Genomic DNA, 19,843 nt, shown 5'->3' with positions numbered 1-19,843 from the left:
TTTGGATGTGTTAAATCCAAGATTAATTTGCCTCATGGGGATTAATAAAGTAGTCTATTTTATGTTATTCTCATTTATAAAGAACATTTTGAAGCAGGGAAATTGAGAGGTTGTCAAGCAACATGTCTTAAGTTTGCTGCTACACTATCATTTGAGTCAGTGGAGGGCAGACTGATTTACCCTAAAATAAAAATCTTCTATCATCTAGATTTTAACATGATCAACTCCATAACATGTTTCATTGAATGAGCTTAGTTCTCAAATAAAATTAAAACTGAGACTCCTCACCATACCCACTTTTCAGTCTCCTGTTTCTCTTGGCAAACACAATCTAACACATTCGTCCATGTCTAAGGTATTTGTTATTGATTTCTCATGGGCCAAGATCACCAAATTCCTCTTTCTTTCACGTGCAATGATTTTGGGGGGGGGGGTTAGGACTCCTGACAGTGTGGAGAAGGAACTCTCACATAATGCTAAAGACACACCAATTACCAGGGCTGTTACAGACAATGTATGCAACTTGGTGAAAAGATTCCTTATACTCCTGCAGGAAAAGTCACCGTAAAAAGAATCTTGTGTCCATATCAGATGTGTTTTTTTTTTACTCGCACATCTCATGCAACACAAACGCTCTCATTGCTCCATGCGTCTCACAGGAGTAAATGCAGGTGTTACGCTTCTCTCTCACTCACTCTCAGTGATACCTAAGTGCTCTCAGGTACCAACAATTTGGCCACCTACTTGAAAGAACTCCTAACCCCTCTAACCTCCACACGATCCCTCCGCTCTGCAAACACATATCGCCGCCTCCTCCCCAGGATTAAGCTCAGGTGATCAGGCTTTCTGTTCTGCCTCCCCTCGTGTATGCAATGCCCTCCCTGATCATCTGAGGGCACCTCAGACTACTGAGAGTTTAAAAAAAAGGACTTAAAACATTTCGTTTTAGCAAGACCTGTGACTTTTAGTCTCGCTTTGCCAGACCTTCTGGCTAGTCCACACAGCATTCCGGGATGGGAGAAAAACATGCTCTGGTCTATTGGCATTTCTTTGAACCAATCACAATCGTCTTGGGCGGTGCTAGGCACCAGGAAAAGCAGCGGTGCCGCTGCAAAATAGCCTTGTGAAGGAACTTGTTTTGGTGGAACATGTGTATGTTCAAAAGTTGTTTTAGTCGTGCAACAGAAAACTCAGATTAGACAGATAGTCTAGCTAGCTGTCTGGATTTGCCCTGCAGAGATCTGAGGAGCAGTTCACCATAGTCTTCATCAACAGACCGGAGTTTAAAATGCCAACACAAAGGAAGCCCAAGGCAACGGATATCCGGCCTAAATGAGTGAAATCCGGAATTTCCGTCGGCAACGGAGCAATCCTGTGAAGGATATAGACTTGTGACTTTTAGTTAACCTCGCTGGTTGCTGCTTTTATCTGTCTTTTATATTGATGCTTTTACCCTGTAGCACTTTGAGATTTGTTTTTAAATGTAAAGTGAGTTATAAATGAAATGTGTTATTATTATTATTATTATTATTATTATTATTATTATTATTAAAAAATCGGTACTGGGTAGTAACTTAGAATTTTAGTAAGTAATTTAGAGACCAACAACCCCGTTAACATTCCCTGATGGGTATTTTTATGAAATATTTAGATTTTAATGGGAGGTAATTACATATAGGCTATCGGCTTCTTGAGCCGTGTGTTGCCAAATGCGCACATCGGTTTGAATTATGTTTTTTATATATTTTATTTGTTCTCACGATCGCTTCCACTGCCAGGGTGGCAACTGAAATAATAGGCTAAAGCAACGGTAGTTTCTGGAAAGAACAAGTGTAATTATGGTCAGATCTAGTGCCTGACTGATGGGGAAGATATTGATAAGCGTTGTGATTTACGCATTTACAGCGTCGGCTATTTTTTGCCAGCTTACCTCCTGTTTTAGGAAGCAGCGACTGTATTGCGTTTTGCCTGCAAAACCGTGTCTGTGTTCTTCATATTTATGTAGAATTATATATATAAAATATGCGACTCTGGTAGATGTTTGCGATTGGTCGTGCTGTGCAAACACCGTCTCTTTTATGTGAACACGCGCCGCTGGATTGGGAAACCCGGGGTTGATTGAACTAGTTGATAACCAGCGTCGTGACACAGCTTATGCGGACCGCGGTTGTTAGGGTTAGTGAAGCCGGGTAACTGGAAGAAATCCAGGGCATGTTGATCTTGATTCGTAGTACAGGCCTCTGGAGTCCTGATGCAGGAGTGTCTAAAAACAATAACTAAAGTACGACAACAACGTCTGCTGGAGGCGGCAGGATATGGGAACAGCTGATTAGGTGTATTAAAATAAAGAACATGGCTTAGTTATTGGATCCCTCATACACAAGAGAGAGGTTAGGCTCATTGGCTGGATGATTCAATCCAATATGACTAATTGGATAAAAGAAGTAAACAGGAAGGTGAAAAACAGTTTGAGGCGAAAGTAATAAGGACTGAAGAAGTAGAAGGAGAGAAGGTAAATTGAACTTTCACTAGGCTCCATTACAGAACTTAACATAGCTGTGATGTGTGTATATTTCTGTCATGAGACAGAAACAGACTTCATAATAGAGCGTGGACACTCGTCCATTAGCTAAGTCCCCAACATTCAGACATTTTCTACTTCAAAATGGTGTTTTGCTGAAAGCTTTTCAAGCTGCCAAATGTGAATCACCTGTCTCGACATCACCAACGCATCACTAAACAAACTGTTTTAAGGGTTACAAATTCTATGCATGTGCTGGTCTGCTTTTAAAAGCAAAAGTGCAACTTCACACCATAACACTGGAGTATATTTCTGTATTCCTGCCTGTCTCTCTCTCCATTGGTTACATTCACACCTCGACACTTGTCACTTGTCTTGATGAGCTGTCTGCAATGAAATGGCATCTCGCCTCAGGCTGAGTTATCCAGAATCCATGAAGTCAAAACAGAGAAGAAAAAGTAACAGATGGCGAATACAGCCAATGTGTTTTGGGTAGATGCTATCCTCTTCTCATTTAGCCTCACTCTTGTTTTTGTTTGCCACCGTTTTCCACTATTGGTTTTGCTCTGACGCCCTCATACGACCCAGCTCACCAATACAAATGCCAAGGTCAAATGGTTTGCAGCATAGAACTTTCCAACTCACCTAAAGCATAATATATACATAAAATCTAGTAGCAAAATCCATAATAACTGAGATTGTTTTGGCTCTGCCAGTGATCTTAACTTCCTGTTAGAGGCAGAACACTTTCTGCTGCAAACTCTTGTGTGAAGGGACAGATGCTTTTACACCTTCCCAGAGCAATAAAAGATCAGGGCCAGTATGGATGAAATGGTCGTTAGAATAAGAAGTGAAACACAAACCTATGCCTTGGAAGCTTTCTACAAAGATGATAAAATAAACATTTAGCCAAGTGTGATTCATAGGTGATTCACAAGTAATAAGTGTTGTACAATAAAGACTGCAATCATGTCTACCCACAATGTATCACATCACAAATTCATGTACACCTTGTCATGATTAAGACTACCCATCATTCATTGGATCCAACACCTACAATATGTGCTCCAGTATACTAAGCTTTTTTTTCAATAATCCCCAGCAGTTTCTTCCACATAGGCCCAGAACATATGCTCATATCTAATACAATTAGCTAGATCTAATAGAACTAGCTTTTCAAGTAGGTCCCATTGAAACGTCTCCCAAATTAAGACTCCAGCTTTGGTGACTGTCTTTCATATCACATTAATAGTGGTGCAGCGCGGTGAAACAATGGCATAACTGTGGATTAAGAATGGTGTCTTCCCACATGAGCGTGGCAGGAAGCAAACACTGGCAGTTTTCTAATCGCTCTGTGCACTGTCGCGCGGGATTACGGAGATGAACTATTTGCTCCGGATGAAAATTGAGGTAAATCAATTTTCCATTTTCTTTTAGGACTTCACTTTTATCTGGTGTCAAGCTAATGACAGCACGAGCCACTGGGACAGGAGTCATTCATCAAATGTGTTTAAAAGCAGACTCCGAGCCAGCTCCTCTCTCGCCGCTCATTACTTCAAACTAAATTACTTCTGAGGAGAGCTGCTTGCAGCTATCATGCTCTGCTTGTACGGTGGGTTTGAGACTGGGACAGGTACGTATTGGAGATTTAAATACAAAAAAAAAAAGGTTCAGGTGTATTCTAGCTGTGAAATGTGTGTGAGGTAAAGTGCAGATATCACTTTTTCATGTCACTGTCTAGAGAACACCATGTACACACTGGTAACAAAGAACCTGAATAAATGAGTGGAGAAGGAACTGACCACCTGTGGGAGATTTGGATTCATTGTTGGACAGCGCCAGAGTTCCAGAGACTTGGACAGTCAGTCTGACAAGGAGCAAAGCTGTTGTTGAGGCTCATGGTGGCCCAGCAGCACCTTAATAAGACAAGTATGTTGGTTTTTCATTTAATTTGTCACACATCTGTATCTCTCAATTTTGGAATTAAATTCTCCTTCATGGGCTAGAATAATTCTACTTTCTAAAAACCTTTATTCAAACCACTGACTATATATCGAAATGCATAGTCATTCATTTTAAAGGGGTACTCCTGAAGAATTAAAAAATTAAAATGTAAAACTGAATGGGGGGAAAAGCGCATAGCATAGCACAGGATATCCTGACTGTTAATTCATACTAGGGCTGCAGGCGCCTCCCTTCTCTAGCCTGGTCCTACCAGACTCTGGTACATTTCATGTGTACAGAGAGTCTGGCCTCTCTCCATTGACAAGTGTTAACTTCCTTGAAGGCGGGTACTCTGTTGAAGTTTAAAACAATTGGGTCTGCCCAGAGCCACTCTGGATCTGCCATAACCAATCGCTAACGTTTGGTCGTGACGTCGGCTTAGCATCGATAGCGTTCACCTTAGCCAACTCCTTCAACACTAACGGAGCGAGCTGGAAAATCAAACTGTTCCCGAACCCCGTGGGGAGGAGGGCCACAACATCACGGCCACCAACAAAACTCAGCAAAGATTGTTCTTGCTCGGGCTTTAATTTCTGGATATTCGGCAGCGTTGCCACAACGGAGCGAATGGCTTCGCTCGCATCTTTCTCCGCCGCCATTACAGAACTACAACTCTAGCGCACGGCCTCAAAGTCATTGTTCTCAGCCACTCCCTCTGTTCGCTGATTAGACCACCAAAAAATGTGGCTGGAGAAAACCCAAGACTTTACCGCAAACCCAGACGTAGTACTGAAGGGAAATGAAAATTGAGCGCAAGTACGTAGGAGGGCGGAGCCAGGCTATCCCTTCTCAGGAACACATTTGAATGTGTCCCCTCTAAAGATGTATGTGTTTTGTAAACATCATACAGTTTTTTTGGTATTAGATTAGAGACATGATTTAGTAAGACAATCCTGGACATAGATATTGCAGATATAAGAATTAAAGAGCCCTATTATGCTTTTTTTTTGATTTTCCCCGTCTTTTGTGTGTTATATAGCTTTTTGTGTATGTAATAGATGTATAAAGTACATAAAAACACATTTCACTCCAAATGGAGCTTTCTCTGCTACAGACGGCACTTTTTATCAACTGCCTGAAAACGGCTTACCCACATTCCTGTTTGAAATTCCTGGAATGAAGTGATGTCATTGATTGAGAATGCCAGCCCAGTTTTTTTTCATATGTGCTGCCCATTGGTGCTGCCTGAGCAAGCACAGCCTGCCTAGTGGCTTGTTTGAATTTGGTTGACCAATCACAACAGAGTGGGCCACCTGACCAATCAGAGCAGACTGGGCTGTTCAGGAAGGTGGGCCAAGAGCTCAGACATTAGGCTCGTTCGAGATGAACTGCGCCTCGCCTGTAAAGTGGACGAGAGCAGGTGGCAGCAGCCGGGGGCGGTGACAAAAATCCGCTGTCAAGTCGAACAGTTTTCAGTTGTACAGGCTGAACAGGAAGTGGCAGAAACACTGTGGTCCGATTCTGATTTAATAAAATGTTATCAGACCCATATGTCAGCTTGTACACAGTCTCCAGTTGTTTTTATAGCTGTAGCTGTCAAAATGCTCTACATGCAATCTGTCGCTGATTTTAATTAACAACACACTGTAGATGATCAGTAATCTGAACAGATTTTGTCTCTTTGACTTCTAAACATAACTATCAGCCACACAGCATGTGTTCTGTACAGAATAAGCATTTAAATCAGACAAATAGCAGTTAAAATCCCTCCAATTCAAAATCAATGAAAGGTTTATATAAAACATCATCATGTTGAGTCGACTGTGAACCAATCAGCTGTTAGATCAGCTGAGAGGCCGGCGTTTCCCAGCATGCCCTGGGTCCGCCTGGCTCTTGCAGTCTGTGAAAAGCAACTGCGCAGCCTGCGTCTCTATAACTGCGGCCGCCTTGATCTCGTGAGGTTATCGTTGCCCACGTGTGCATGACGTCAGAGCAAGTCGGGATCAAGTCGGACACAAATCTAACCGGCATGCATTGGGTGGCGATCGCTGGTGACCGATTCTTCGCAGACCTGGCTCATCTCGAACGAGCCTAGTGTTTCAGGTGGAGGCACAGCAGCAATGGGCAGTATGAGAAACATAATGTTTTTTGAACATCAAAGGATGTAAACCTATTTTAGAAATATGATGCTGAAAAGGAGTATAATAGGGGCTCTTTAAGGAGGCTTTTTGGATGTCTTTTGCACATGTAAAGAGTACTGCATTAGCTATCATCATCAGATATTATGCACACTGAGCACCATTGAGTAGTACTGTAGCTCCACATGTGGTTGTGTAGTGCTTGGACTAGTGATACTTGTTGGGTGTGGGTCAGGATTAAGTTCTACATTGCCAGCCTGTAGTAATATTACAGTGAATTGAACAAATCCCATACATGTGTTAGATGGAAGGCCTATCTCTTCACGTGTCTTTGGAGGCGCCTGGGCGTGGCCACTGATTAGGACCATGGAAAACAAAAGGTGTAGGCTCTTCAGGGCCGGGAGATAGCCTCAGTCGCTGTTTTGTTTTACAAAGCGAAACCGTACCGATGGCAGAAATCAAGCCATCAAATACATACAGTATTTGAATCCATCTTTGTGAAGGAAGTTTAGATGGTTTTATTGATGTCTTTAGTGAAAAACATGCAGCAGATGTGGTCCCAAGGCGTTATTATGGAACCCACGCAACTTCTAGGAAAGGCCCGCCCTTCAATAGCATTCACACACTACTATTGGCCAGGCGTCCATGCTTATGCAAGGTAACGTAACCCGATTTGTTCAGGTCCTATCCGCTGACCAATCGGCTATCCTAACCTTAATCACTCGAGGTCAATGCCTAACCTCAACCAATCGAGCTGCTTCGCAGGGCGGGTCTTTTCTAGAAGTTATGTGGGTTCCATAATAACGCGGTCCCAAGACGTTGGGAGATTTGTTTATTTAACACTGGTGTGACACCTTCAGTGTCCTTTGTTAGGACTTTAACAGCAGCATTCTGAACAAGAATTGAGAAAAGTCTGTGACAGTTTTCCCAGACATGAATCCTTTGATTCTATCCGATTCTTCTGATGTTTTTAAGATGGTAATAGACTGACTTTTTTTTTTTTTTTTTTTGTTTTGAAGCAACTAACTTGTGTCTTAGACCCTCCCAATGCACACATCTTTCAAACCACACATCCCCAAGCTATAAAGCAGTTTCTTTTTCACGTTTTTAAAAGAAAGTCTCAAGTAGGGCTACAGCTAAGGATCATTTTCACAAGTGTTTAATCTGTTGATTACTTTCTTGATTAATTGGCTGTTTTGTCTGAAATGTCTGAAAATAGTTTTAAAATTGCACAACAGAGTTTCCCAGAGTTTGGATTTTCTTCTTCTTTCTTGGGAAATGGTTCATTGATAGATTTTCGGTCGACTAATGCTTTAGCTGTCTCAAGCCCAATCTAAAATATCCGTTTTGTTTTCACAAGCTGTGTAATACTTCTTGTATTTTCTCTTCTTGTAAGCTTCTCTTCATGTGTAAAACCAATGTAGTGACTTTTTTCTTATTTTACGAAAAGCTGCATAGGGATGTCCAAGATAAAAGTTACCATTTGGCTGAGATTACTAGCTGAGCCATCCAATCATTTAATTACAGTTTAATTTATTTGGGATGCATGTATGATAGAGTATGAGGCTAGCCTGAGTGCACATGAGGACTGAATCATGGGATATTCTTGTATTTAAACAAGAGATAAACAGTCAGGGACATGTTGAATGCATCACATTTCAACATAGTGGCATCGACCTTTGGGTCAGAATGAAGTCCTATTTCCCTGACAACGAACAGCTCCGACTGCCATGTTTAATTTAAGTTCAGGCGAAGTGAGAATATTAAATAAAACTCGAACAATGAAAGAACTCATTTAACCACAATACGTAGATGGGTTTAGGCACTGGAAGTGAGGAGGTGAAATATATATTCATGAAGGTTTTGTAGATACTTTATCGGCTTTAGGCTAGACCTCAGCACTGAGTCTTTAAACTGAGTTTGACAAGCCCCCATGTAGAGCAGCAGGAGCAGGAATGAGTCTCTCACTGCTCATCCCTCCTCTACTGCCTGGAACCTTTTGGAACACAACAACAGCAAGTACAACATGAAGGAGCTGATATGGAGATCAGCTCCCAGGGAGGTTAAGCGGAGGGAAACCACATCTACTGCTCTGCATTTGCGGAGGTCGGTCCAAATTTTTTACTTTGAAGAGGAAAAATCGTCATGGAAGCCGAACTGCAGGATACGATTTCAAATGTCTTGCAAAGTTTTGTCAGTATTTTTAAAACATGTCTCCGACGAAAGCAGACAGGCAAGACCTGAACTGACAGGGAGGCAGACTGTCTATACTTAGGAAATAAACAGTTTGAGGACTTGCGCTCCAATGAGCTTAACTTAATATCAGTAATCATGACACTTGGAGTTTATAATCATAAATATATCTCTCACTCTGGAAATTGACTTGGATGCAGTGAAGACATGCCACTCCAAATGCGTGCTTTAGTGCTCCAAGATAAACAACATATGTAAGTACTTACCACATGGAAGATGACCACTCATAAAGTCCTCCATACTTCAAGGCTCAGAACTGATTTTCTAAATGAATGGTAATCTGGTCCACTTGTTACAGAAACTCATAGTCTACAAAAACACTCAATAAGAACTTGCTTTTTTAATGCATAACATGATATAATAAATAAATTGGACACTGTTCTCGAACTCTTGATAACATCGTTACAAAGCTAACCTGGGCTCGTACGACACACAGCTCTCGTTTTCCCTACATGTTGCATTCCACGTGAGAATGAAACTAAACTTGCCTAGATGAGTGTATGTCTTTCCTTCTTCTAGAGGGTTTGGTGCTGTGTTAAACTGACTCACAGTGATGTGTTGTTTGTCAACTGAGTAAGGAATCCACCTGATGCCTTGCATAAGGTATAGGCCTATATTCAAACCACTGCTTATTAAGGGAGTCTTAAATGAGAAGTGTATCTGTTTGTGTCGTGTTGGCAAAGCTGAATAGAAGCTTGGTGTAAGTTCTAACAAATGCATGAAGAATCCCCACTTTCATGGCCTTCAAAGGGAAAACTTATCAATTTGATTGGCGGTTATACTTCATATTTTGGCTTTTTAGTGTGGCATAACAGATCATCTCACTTTCCTCAATGTGTATCGCTGCGATGCAAACAGGTGCTCTTGAATATGCATGATGCAGTCAAATCCTCCCAAACTAAACTGCAGAGTGAAGCGTAACAGGAGAACCTTCCTTTCCGCCTGGCTCGTCAGTCAGCAACTGTCAGGTGCAGCCACCGCCACTATTTTCTCAAAAGCAGAATTAGGTAGTGTGTGTGCAGAAATTCAACACAGCTGTAACTGACCTTAAGGCACTGAAATTCAGTATGAAATGGTGACAAATCCATTTTAAGTGGTGGGTAGGTTTCATTCTGAGGTATCAGCAGTGGAAACCGTATAGCGGCTGCCTCTGTAAAATAACTCCTGGCAATGAGATACAAGCTATTATCAATTGCTGAGGTTCTTCTGATTTTTTTAATTTTTTTTACTTTGTACAAAATAGAAAGAATTCACAACAAATGCAGCATTTGTATTTTAAACACACAGAATTACCCTGATCGTTCATTTAGTTGCCAACTCACTCAAAGCTACATATAGACCATAATTTGGGGACAGAAGTGCAGATTCAGCCTACAGACCGTCAATCTGTCTAATGAGGAGCTCCGTGAAATTGGACATAGCTACAGTTTCTATATCTACCCAGGAGGAAGTAAGATGCTTTTACAGTCGCTACAGTGAACCAGGCTCAGTCACTGAATTGTGTGTTATGCATTATATCTATGGCAGCGTCTCCAAGTTGCAATAAACAGGTAGCAATTTAGTTTCTCTAAAATGGACACACAGAGTCTGAGTATGACGACAGAAAGAGAAACGCGTGAGTCACTGCTCAGCAGAGGCACAGAGGGTCAAATTGGTCCATTTAATCCCAGACACGATGCCACAAGTCCATCTTGTGCTGAGCACATTCAGAAGTACCCGTCTGAGTGAGCAAATGCTCTCTGTGATGAAGATCAACAAATCATCCCGCAGGTCCAGGCGAGCAGACAAAAACCTCTCCGTCGTGAGAGTGGCCACAGCTCGGGACTTAACTGCAAGGATGATGAAGTCGCATAAAAGGGGAGACAGCAGCTGTCCAAAGGGAGCGCATAGGTCAGAGATCTCCACAGGACTGTGGCTAAATACCACGCAGCCACTGGTGCATCATACAGAGGACACAAGCTGTGTATCAATTCTATAGTCAGCAAGTTCAGTATCATTTAGTCCAGGCAGTTAATAAATCAGTTAAATACTGCATCAACATGTCACATGTGTTTGTTGTGCTTGGATTTGTTAATCAGGATATATGTACTTTTAGATCAATTGTGTTTCTGGTTTATTATCTAGCTAGCTAGACTATCTCTATCTCTAGTTTTCTGTTGCACGACTAAAACAACTTTTAAACATACACGTTCCACCAAAACAAGTTCCTTTCGGGCCTATTTTGCAGCGGCACCGCAGCTTTTCTACGGTGCTTAGCACCGCCCGAGACGATTGTGATTGGTTTAAAGAAATGCCAATAAACCAGAGCACGTTTTTCTCCCATCCCCAAATGCTATGTGGAGTAGCCAGACTCTGATCTCAGATCTGGCAAAGCGAGACTACACATTGATTAAAGCCAGATATTTTTTACTTAAAGGTGCAATATGTAATACTGACAGCTAGTGTTTAAAATAGTTACTGCAGTACAAATAAAAAAAAACTGGAGAGAGTCATCTCCCCCGCCCCCTCCTCCCCAGACTCGAAGTTCACGTTGGTTGCCAGGCTGATACCGGAGCATCCACAACAATGTTGCTAGACGCTTGTCTCACATAGCCAGACATTACTCCACAGCACAGCGGAGTAGCTAACGTTAGATGCTGGCTATATTGACAGTCATAAAAGCCTGTGCTCACGTGGAGCTCTGTACCCAACTGACAGGCACACTTTTTCGGCTTAGAATTACTGTAGGAACTGCTAAAAATCCCACAACCTCGCCATCCTCTCCACACGCCAGACAGACACACTTCCTTGGCTTAGAATTACGATAGGAACCGCTAAAAATACCACTACCTTGCCGTCCTTTTCCACCCGACTGAACACACTTTATTGGCTTAGAATTACGGCAACAATCGCTAAACACACTGCAAACTCAAGGTCGTCTCTTTCCGATTTACAGCCCCCCTCTCTTGGCTTCAAATAACTCACCGTTGTCTACAGTCGCTGAACAGGCTACACGTTCAGAGCTCGAACCTCCTATGGCTCCATTTTGATGCTACAAAGCGATCACCCGACGTTAGCATTCCATTGACTGCCATTCATTTTAACGTCACTTTGACAGCGAATAACTTTACATCTGAAGCGTTTAAAGACTTTATTTGTCCATTGTTTATTTCTAAAGAAACACGATAATGTATAAAAGGCTCCATTACCTTGTACCTCACGTTATGGCTCCGTAGTAGACGTTTTTGTAAAACGATTGTGTCATAACCACACGACTTACTGTCGAATAGCAGAGGAATTACCGTATAGTACAGGAGAAGCTCGCAGGCAGTTTCGACTTACATTAGCTGTTTAAGTTTAATTACTAATGTTAACTAGCATTTTAGTTAGCAGTAATTAGCCTGTGTCCATGTTATCTCCTTACATATACCTACGCTCTCCGTCTCTGTAAGATTGGGAATGATTGAGATTTCTCTTGGCACAGCTACCAGAAGACTTACATCTGTCAGACAGGTTGCTCACGTCACATTTACGTCGTCTCTCTCAGTTGGAGGCTGCGCAGTAACGCTCAGCGCTCACCGGAAAAGTGCTTCTAATAGCCTTCACTGGTCTCCGTCCAGAGCAACGGGATCTGTTGGTACATTCTTATATACTGTCTATGGTTGTAAACAGCCGTGGCTGCTTGCCTGGTCCTCTAACCTTACAGCTGTAGCGCGTTTTTACAGGTATATCTGGCAACCTGGCCTGGCTGACAAACTGGGCAGTTGATAACAACAAACAGGCCAAAACACAAACAGAAATTCCGTCATGGAACGGAAATTTCAAAAGGAGAAAATACTGGCATTAGCATTGTTGTCAGAAAAGATAGTATTTCAACTTAGCATGTTTCCTTAATATCTGATGACGCATTGGGGCCATTTTTGGATTTATTACAGTAAATATATTACATATTGGACCTTTAAGCTCTTTGTAGTTATGATTAAAAGAATCAAACTATCAAAGACTTAAACTACACCTTATTCTGGCCGTTTTAGCTCTTCTGTAGAATTAGCCAAAATGGAGATACACCTTTTTAACTATATCATGGCGTCATTCTGTTGCCATTGTCAGTGGATGAATCACATATTACATTCAAAGGTGGGTCAAGGTGGATTAGCATGTTAGGTCTAAATAAAGTACACTGACAGGCTCATAAATATAAATGTTGGTGTGGGGACTTGACAGCTTGAGATCCCGTGTGGGTAATTATAACATAAGAAACTGATGGAATAGAAAAGACCAATGTTACGGGCCAATGTAAGCTTATCATGTCAGCTAATAAGTAACATGAAATGTCGGTGCAGTTATGCCAAATTTGAGATAAATAGCGTCACCATTATGTGACCTTTTAATAACCAGAAGTCTGGGCAGTTGGGAGCTGCTAAACAAGCTGTATTCACAACACTGTGTTATATTATCAGTGAATGTGTTAGCAAAAGTTGCCTATTTACACATCCAGCAGACCCAAAGACACTATAATCTATTAGGTTAAGTGCAAATTTGATTACATTTTCAGGAAATCATTACATTATTGGATGCTACAGGCTGTAAAACCAAAACAAGCTAATTGGTTGATAATTCTCTGTGGGTTAGTCACAGCCATATGTCTCACACACACTGTTAAAATAAAAATATAGATTTGTGCAGCTTTAAAGTGCCCATGTCAAAAATGTGTCAAATGTTGTATTTGCCAAGGTGTTGAGATATATGGCTGTACAATTGAATCCACAAAAATAAAACCCCACTATCTACCTGGTTAGCACTAAGTAGCTTTTTTTTGTGGTCATTTGGGTGAATTGACCAGTGTTGGGCAAGTTACTTTTAAAAAGTAGTTACTAGTTACTTCTTCCAAAAAGTGACTAAATTAGTTATTCAGTTACAAATGAAAGTAACTAGTTACTTCAGAAAGTAACTATTGCGTTACTTTCAAGTAAATTTTTAAATGCTCAAATGTGACCCCACTTCCACCCCTCTTTAACGGAACTTAAAATACATGCATGTTCAATTATTTATGATAAATCTGAATATTATAATGAAATGGACACTTAATACAATATATTATTAACAATTTATTATTATTATTAAAATATTTTAATGTTGATGTGGGACAAAGTGAGACTAGCCTCCAATCAAATGCCATGTATGTAGATGTTATATTTATATAGTGAATCGATACAAATAACACAGCACCTCAACAGGCCACAACTAGGCAAAATTAAATTATGCTTGTTAAGCACTATACCAAAAATAAATAACAAATATATAGTTATACACTCTTTGTAGTGCAAATAACGCAAGTGGCCTGATGTGTATACTTGTGCGCTGGTGTGTGCGTCGAGCCGGCGTGTGTGTGTGTGTGTGTGTGTGTGTGTGTGTGTGTAGTAGATGATAGAGCGAGGGAGAAGTGAGAGAGTGACGGCAATTAGCTTTGGAGCGAGTACCGGCTCTAGAGTCAACAAACAAAGTGTCTCCCTTGTGTTTTCTGACCATGGTGGCAAATCTTTTTCAGGAAAGGTTAATCCTCTCCTTGATTTTCTAACGCCATACCTGTCTCTTTCTCGTTGACTGACTCGCTTGTGTTGTTCTTTTGTGTCCGACTATGCTTGCTTTCGAACACCCGCCCAACTCTACCTCTGATTGGCTTACAATGACATTTTACTCAACCTCAGCCAATCGTCAGGATGTATTAAGGCTCTTATATACTAGACGCAGCCCAGCTGGCGCGTGCAAATGTGACATCATGGGATCGGCGTGACTATTTATACCTGCGCTGCTGCTCGCGACACTAGTTGCAGTCTTCTCCTGAACAGAGGTGGCGCTAATGAGCAAAGGCTACTGACGTTGCTCTTTCTCCGGACTAGAAGAAGAAGAAAAAGGTAAACAACGGCAGAACTGGCAGCAGCATTACCGTCAATGCTTCGATTTGATTCGATGACCTACTTCGTCAGATCCAGCCTTTCATTCACCATAAAAGAACTCATCTTAACCCAGTAAGTTTACAAGAGAGACTTGCAGTCACTCTGAGAGTCCTGGCATCCGGTTGTCGGCGAACTCGTTCAGGCCTCCCGTTTCCTCTTTGTCGCGTGCCGCTGAAAGAAAAAGAGCCGTGCGCGACCTCTGCTCACGCACCATAAATCGGGCGCGCCGGCAGGATATTATGTAATTTTGACGCCACGTTGGCACGCGCCCCCTTGGATGCGGCTAGTATAATTCACGTTTTAAGAGAACGTGCACTGCCCACTAACCAAGGAACAACAGTAAAAAAACGTCTTTCCCTCTCGGCTCAGACTCAGAGATCTAGTAGGTCTGATGAAAAAAACAGCTTCAAATATAGTAACGCGCCGCATTTTTTGGCAGTAACGATAACGGCATTATTAAGATGGATTAGAGTAATCAATTAGATTACTCGTTACTGAAAAAAAGTAACGCCGTTATTCCCATCACTGGAATTGACCCTTTAGACTTGTTTTTGTATAGTGTGCTTATACAGGACATTATCTTCAAATTATTTCTTTTGTTATGTCAATCTCAAAGGAGATGTAGATAATTAAAAGAATCAGTGGGTAACGGAAGGATTTTAAGCTCTGAGACAATTGAGATGAGGATTACCCAAAAGGCATCAATTCTGGCTGCCCCTTAATTTCAGGAAAGATCCACTCATATTTCAGTAAGCACATTGATTGTGTTGAAAGCTTAAGGTAAAGTGGTGTGTTATGGATTCCATAAGTGTACCATTGGTTTCCTCTCTGGATTCTTCTTTTCTTTGTGTTCTTTCAAAGCATACATTAAGCAAGAGCCTGCTTAAGAGTATACACACGGCAGCTCACATTTACTTAAAATAATACTGGAAAGTATTACATTGAGTGGAAGAGGTAATGCTCAAGGTTCTTTTTTGGTCATGTGCACAACAATAATGGACATAGTGATTGGCAACAAAACAATCTTAGGCCTCAGGCACCTCCAACAATGTTCATTAAATAACAACAAAAGGAAAATCCTGCAAGTAATAAGAAAGAATCAGAATCTAAGACTTTCTAATCTAAGAATCTAAAACTTTTAAGGCAAGCAATCGTAAATCTTATAAAGGAAAGAGAGCCTTTATTTTACACCTTAGATCACACTGTGCCTAGTTAACAAATTAAATATCCACAAAAAGACACACTACCCAACGTAAGAAACTGTTTTCTAATTATTGTTTAAAATAATTTGAATGACTCTGTGCTGGTTAAAATAACATAAGAAAACCCCATCATGGGGTTACTAATCCCCATGATACCAAATACCAAAATGTGTTAAAAATGGCATTTTAGAAAAGGCCTTACCTAATGCTAAAGTTTTGTGTACCATTAGTAATATGTCGCTGTATGTGGAGTCCTGGTATGATTTGGCGCGATGCCAGTATGTCAGCAGAATGGAGTTTTAGTCATAACATTTTTTTTAGAGGCAGATCTGTTCTGGTGGCACAAACGATCTCATCGGTTCAATCGCAGCTTTTCAACCAGTGTGCCAGGTCTCTCAGTAATTACATGTCGCCTTCGGCCAGAGTCGGTCAGAGTTTTTTTTTTCAGGAAGGAACTTGTTTTGCTGGAACATGTGTACGTTCAAAAGTTGTTTTAGTCGTGCAACAGAAAACTCTGATTGGAGAGATAGTCTAGCTCGCTGTCTGGATTTACCCTGCAGAGATCTGAGAAGCACCATAGTCCTCATAAAGTTTGAAATTCCAAAGAAAGCAGAAGGTAACAGACATCCGGCCGAAAAGAAGGACATCCGGCGGAATTTCCAGCTGCACCGGAGCAATCCCAGAAGTGGAACATGGTGGGTACAGACTAAGAGTGGAGCAACTGTTATAACAGGCGGCGATGCAGCCGGTCAGGATACCCTCAATGGTGCACCTGTAGAAGCTGTAAAGTACTGTATTCTTGAGTCCATGTTGAATCTCCTAAGCTCAGAGGAAGAAGAGTTGCTGTCTTGCTGTCTTTGTGATGGTGTTGATGTGGTGAGTCCAGGTCAGGTCCTTGCTGATGGAACCTGAAGCTGCCGACTCTCTCCACAGAGGAACCTGACGCTGCCGACTCTCAACTGAGGAACCTAAAGCTGCCGACTTTTTCCCCAGAGGAACCTGACACCGTGCACCCACCTGAAGCTGCCGACTCTCCATACAGATTGAGGATGCTGTATTCCGTATGTTAATATGCGATTTCAAACACAGCCAATGTCTTTGTTTCTGTTATACACAGAGAGGTTTCATGAAAAGAAAAAATATCTTTTTTTAGAGACTAAAGCCAATCTTTCTTAACAGCTATGATGCCAGAGCAGGAAAAACTAAATCACTGTCTCTCACAGGAAATTTCGAAGACTGTCTGTGATTACTTACCAGGACCAGCACAATTCTCTTGTTCAATAACAGACTTTCTGCCAGCTATTTTTCCAAATACGCTGAATTTTGTTGTGTTGTATGTTTTACTAATTTAATATAAACTTGCACACATGTATATGTACTATCCGTGGATGCCTCAACCATGACTGAAACTCACTATTTTAAGCAGCTGGCCAGAAAAAATGTTTTTAACGCCCTTAAGAAAACAGTGCCCACACAATGAAGACTTCACACTGGCTGAGTTAGTTTTGCAGAAGGCACTTGCTACGCCTCTCCCTCCCTCTCTCCCACCATGACTCAGTCTTTATGTCCCTCATCTTGTTGTCTGAGGCACTCTTCTTGCCTTTAAATCAATTTCCTCCATGGGGATTAATAAAGTTGAATTGAACATGACCTGAAGCAGATTTGAAGATGTGAAGGCAGTGTGGCATCTCTTTTCACATATTGAAATGAAATATAATGTGCTTATCCTAAATGCCTCTGACAGGATTAACCACAACGATTTAAGGTTTTCCCCCGGGGAATTCAGCACGAAACCCCCACAATTGCCTTGGTTGGGGTGGTAAAGCCGGAGAACACAATGTAGCAACTCACTGATTAAGAAGTGTTATTTATGATTCTGCTGCTTGCTCCGGGCCAAAACGGTACTGTCTCTGTCAGCATTGTGTGTTGGCCCCGAACGAAAATGTAATAACATGCTCTGTGTTGCTGTCGTTTTTTCCCAGACGACTAACACTATTTGGGACGAGGACGAATACTTCCTGGGGCGGTGCTGTCACTGCTGGTGGTAAATACGAAGTCTGTCTTTCCTTTTGGAGCTGTCTTGTTTATATCTGTCAGCAGAGGTCCTGCAATGAAGTGTCAGGCAAACTTCCAGAGAGTAATAGTTAAAAATGAAGGAATATATACCTTTTTAATATGATAAATAATATGTGTATGTCTGTGTTCTTATGCAAATTTCTTACACCCACTCAAAGCAATGATACTGGCAGTGAGAACGGTAGAGAGCCTACAGCATCAGACAGCATGCATTGACAGGCTTCATGGTGTACATTCTGCATTTGGACACATCCACGTCCACAAACATCCCATCAATTCCAGTTGAGGAGCAGGATTTCCAGCCTTACTGTTCCACAAAAGGGGCATATTTTTTTTCCAGTAGCTGGTTTCTGCAGGGTGTATCCCCAACGGTGCAAAGCAGCCCCCACCACAAAAGACAGGGCAGCTGTAATCAACGGACGCCTTGGCTCACATCAAAGCACTCGCCAAGCTGAGATTTCATCTCTCTCCACCCACTGTTTCTGTCCCCAGCCGTCATTCTGGGCGAGCGTTTGAGCTGCAGCCATGTCCTGATCACAGAGATGTGGTAGATAGTGTGATATGGCTAAACTGCTGACACAAGGCTCTCAGGCAGATGGCACCTTTTGATTCTGGGCCAAAATGTTTCCTCCGCTGGCAAGGAACTCAATTTCGTTGCTATTCATTAAAACAAAAAACAAAAAAGGTAAAACTCTTTCACTAAAATGGGTTTCATAGGAAACAGCTGTTATAGTAATACAATATCCCAGCCTCCTGCACCACATTCTGTACAAGCTCTAAGACTCGTCTTTAACATTCAAACTCATCTTTAAATCATTCCCTACAGCAGCATGACCTTAGCTGCGATTTACTCCAATTTACATTTTAAATGGCAATCCTTAATGCGAACAAATTAGGCTACTGTATAACAGTAGGGAATCCCCTTGGTGCCGCACATAAAAAGGCAAGCAATCGTAAATCTTATAAAGGAAAGAGAGCCTTTATTTTACACCTTAGATCACACTGTGCCTAGTTAACAAATTAAATATCCACAAAAAGACATAAAACTGTTTTCTAATTATTGTTTAAAATAATTTGAATGACTATAAATATAATAATTTTATATTATATTATAATATAAAATAAATAACATAAGAAATAAAAAAACCAATCATACCAAAATGTGTTAAAAATGGTATTTTAGAAAAGGCCTTACCTAATGCTAAAGTTTTGTGTACCATTAGTAATATGTCGCTGTATGTGGAGTCCTGGTATGATTTGGCGCGATGCCAGTATGTCAGCAGAATGGAGTTTTAGTCATAACAGTTTTTTTAGAGGCAGATCTGTTCTGGTGGCACAAATGATCTCATCGGTTCAATTGCAGCTTTTCAACCAGTGTGCCAGGTCTCTCAGTAATTACATGTCGCCTTCGGTCAGAGTCGGTCAGAGTTTTTTTTTTTTTTTAAATAGATTTTATTAATTTTTATCGAAATATAACATAACCAACATACAAGTGCTCTCTGTGTTCACAAAAATATCAAAACAGGAAGGAAAATAAACTACCATCCAAACCAAAATTACTTCAGGTAGCTCAACTGGCAGAGTTAAGATTTGATAACATAAAAAACAAATATTCTGCATGTTTTTACCACTAAATGTAACTGTTAATCCATCTCGCACCAGCAAAGCAGAGGCACACCTTTACTTTATCCAGGATCCTAGACCACATGTTTGGATGCTAGGCTAGTTATGCTGGTTATAACTGAAGGAGGCTATTTTTTTTTACGGTTTGCT

Source organism: Sander vitreus, chromosome 20, assembly GCF_031162955.1.
Source record: "Sander vitreus isolate 19-12246 chromosome 20, sanVit1, whole genome shotgun sequence".
Taxonomy (NCBI): Eukaryota; Metazoa; Chordata; class Actinopteri; order Perciformes; family Percidae; genus Sander; species Sander vitreus.
This window is presented reverse-complemented; position numbering follows the sequence as displayed.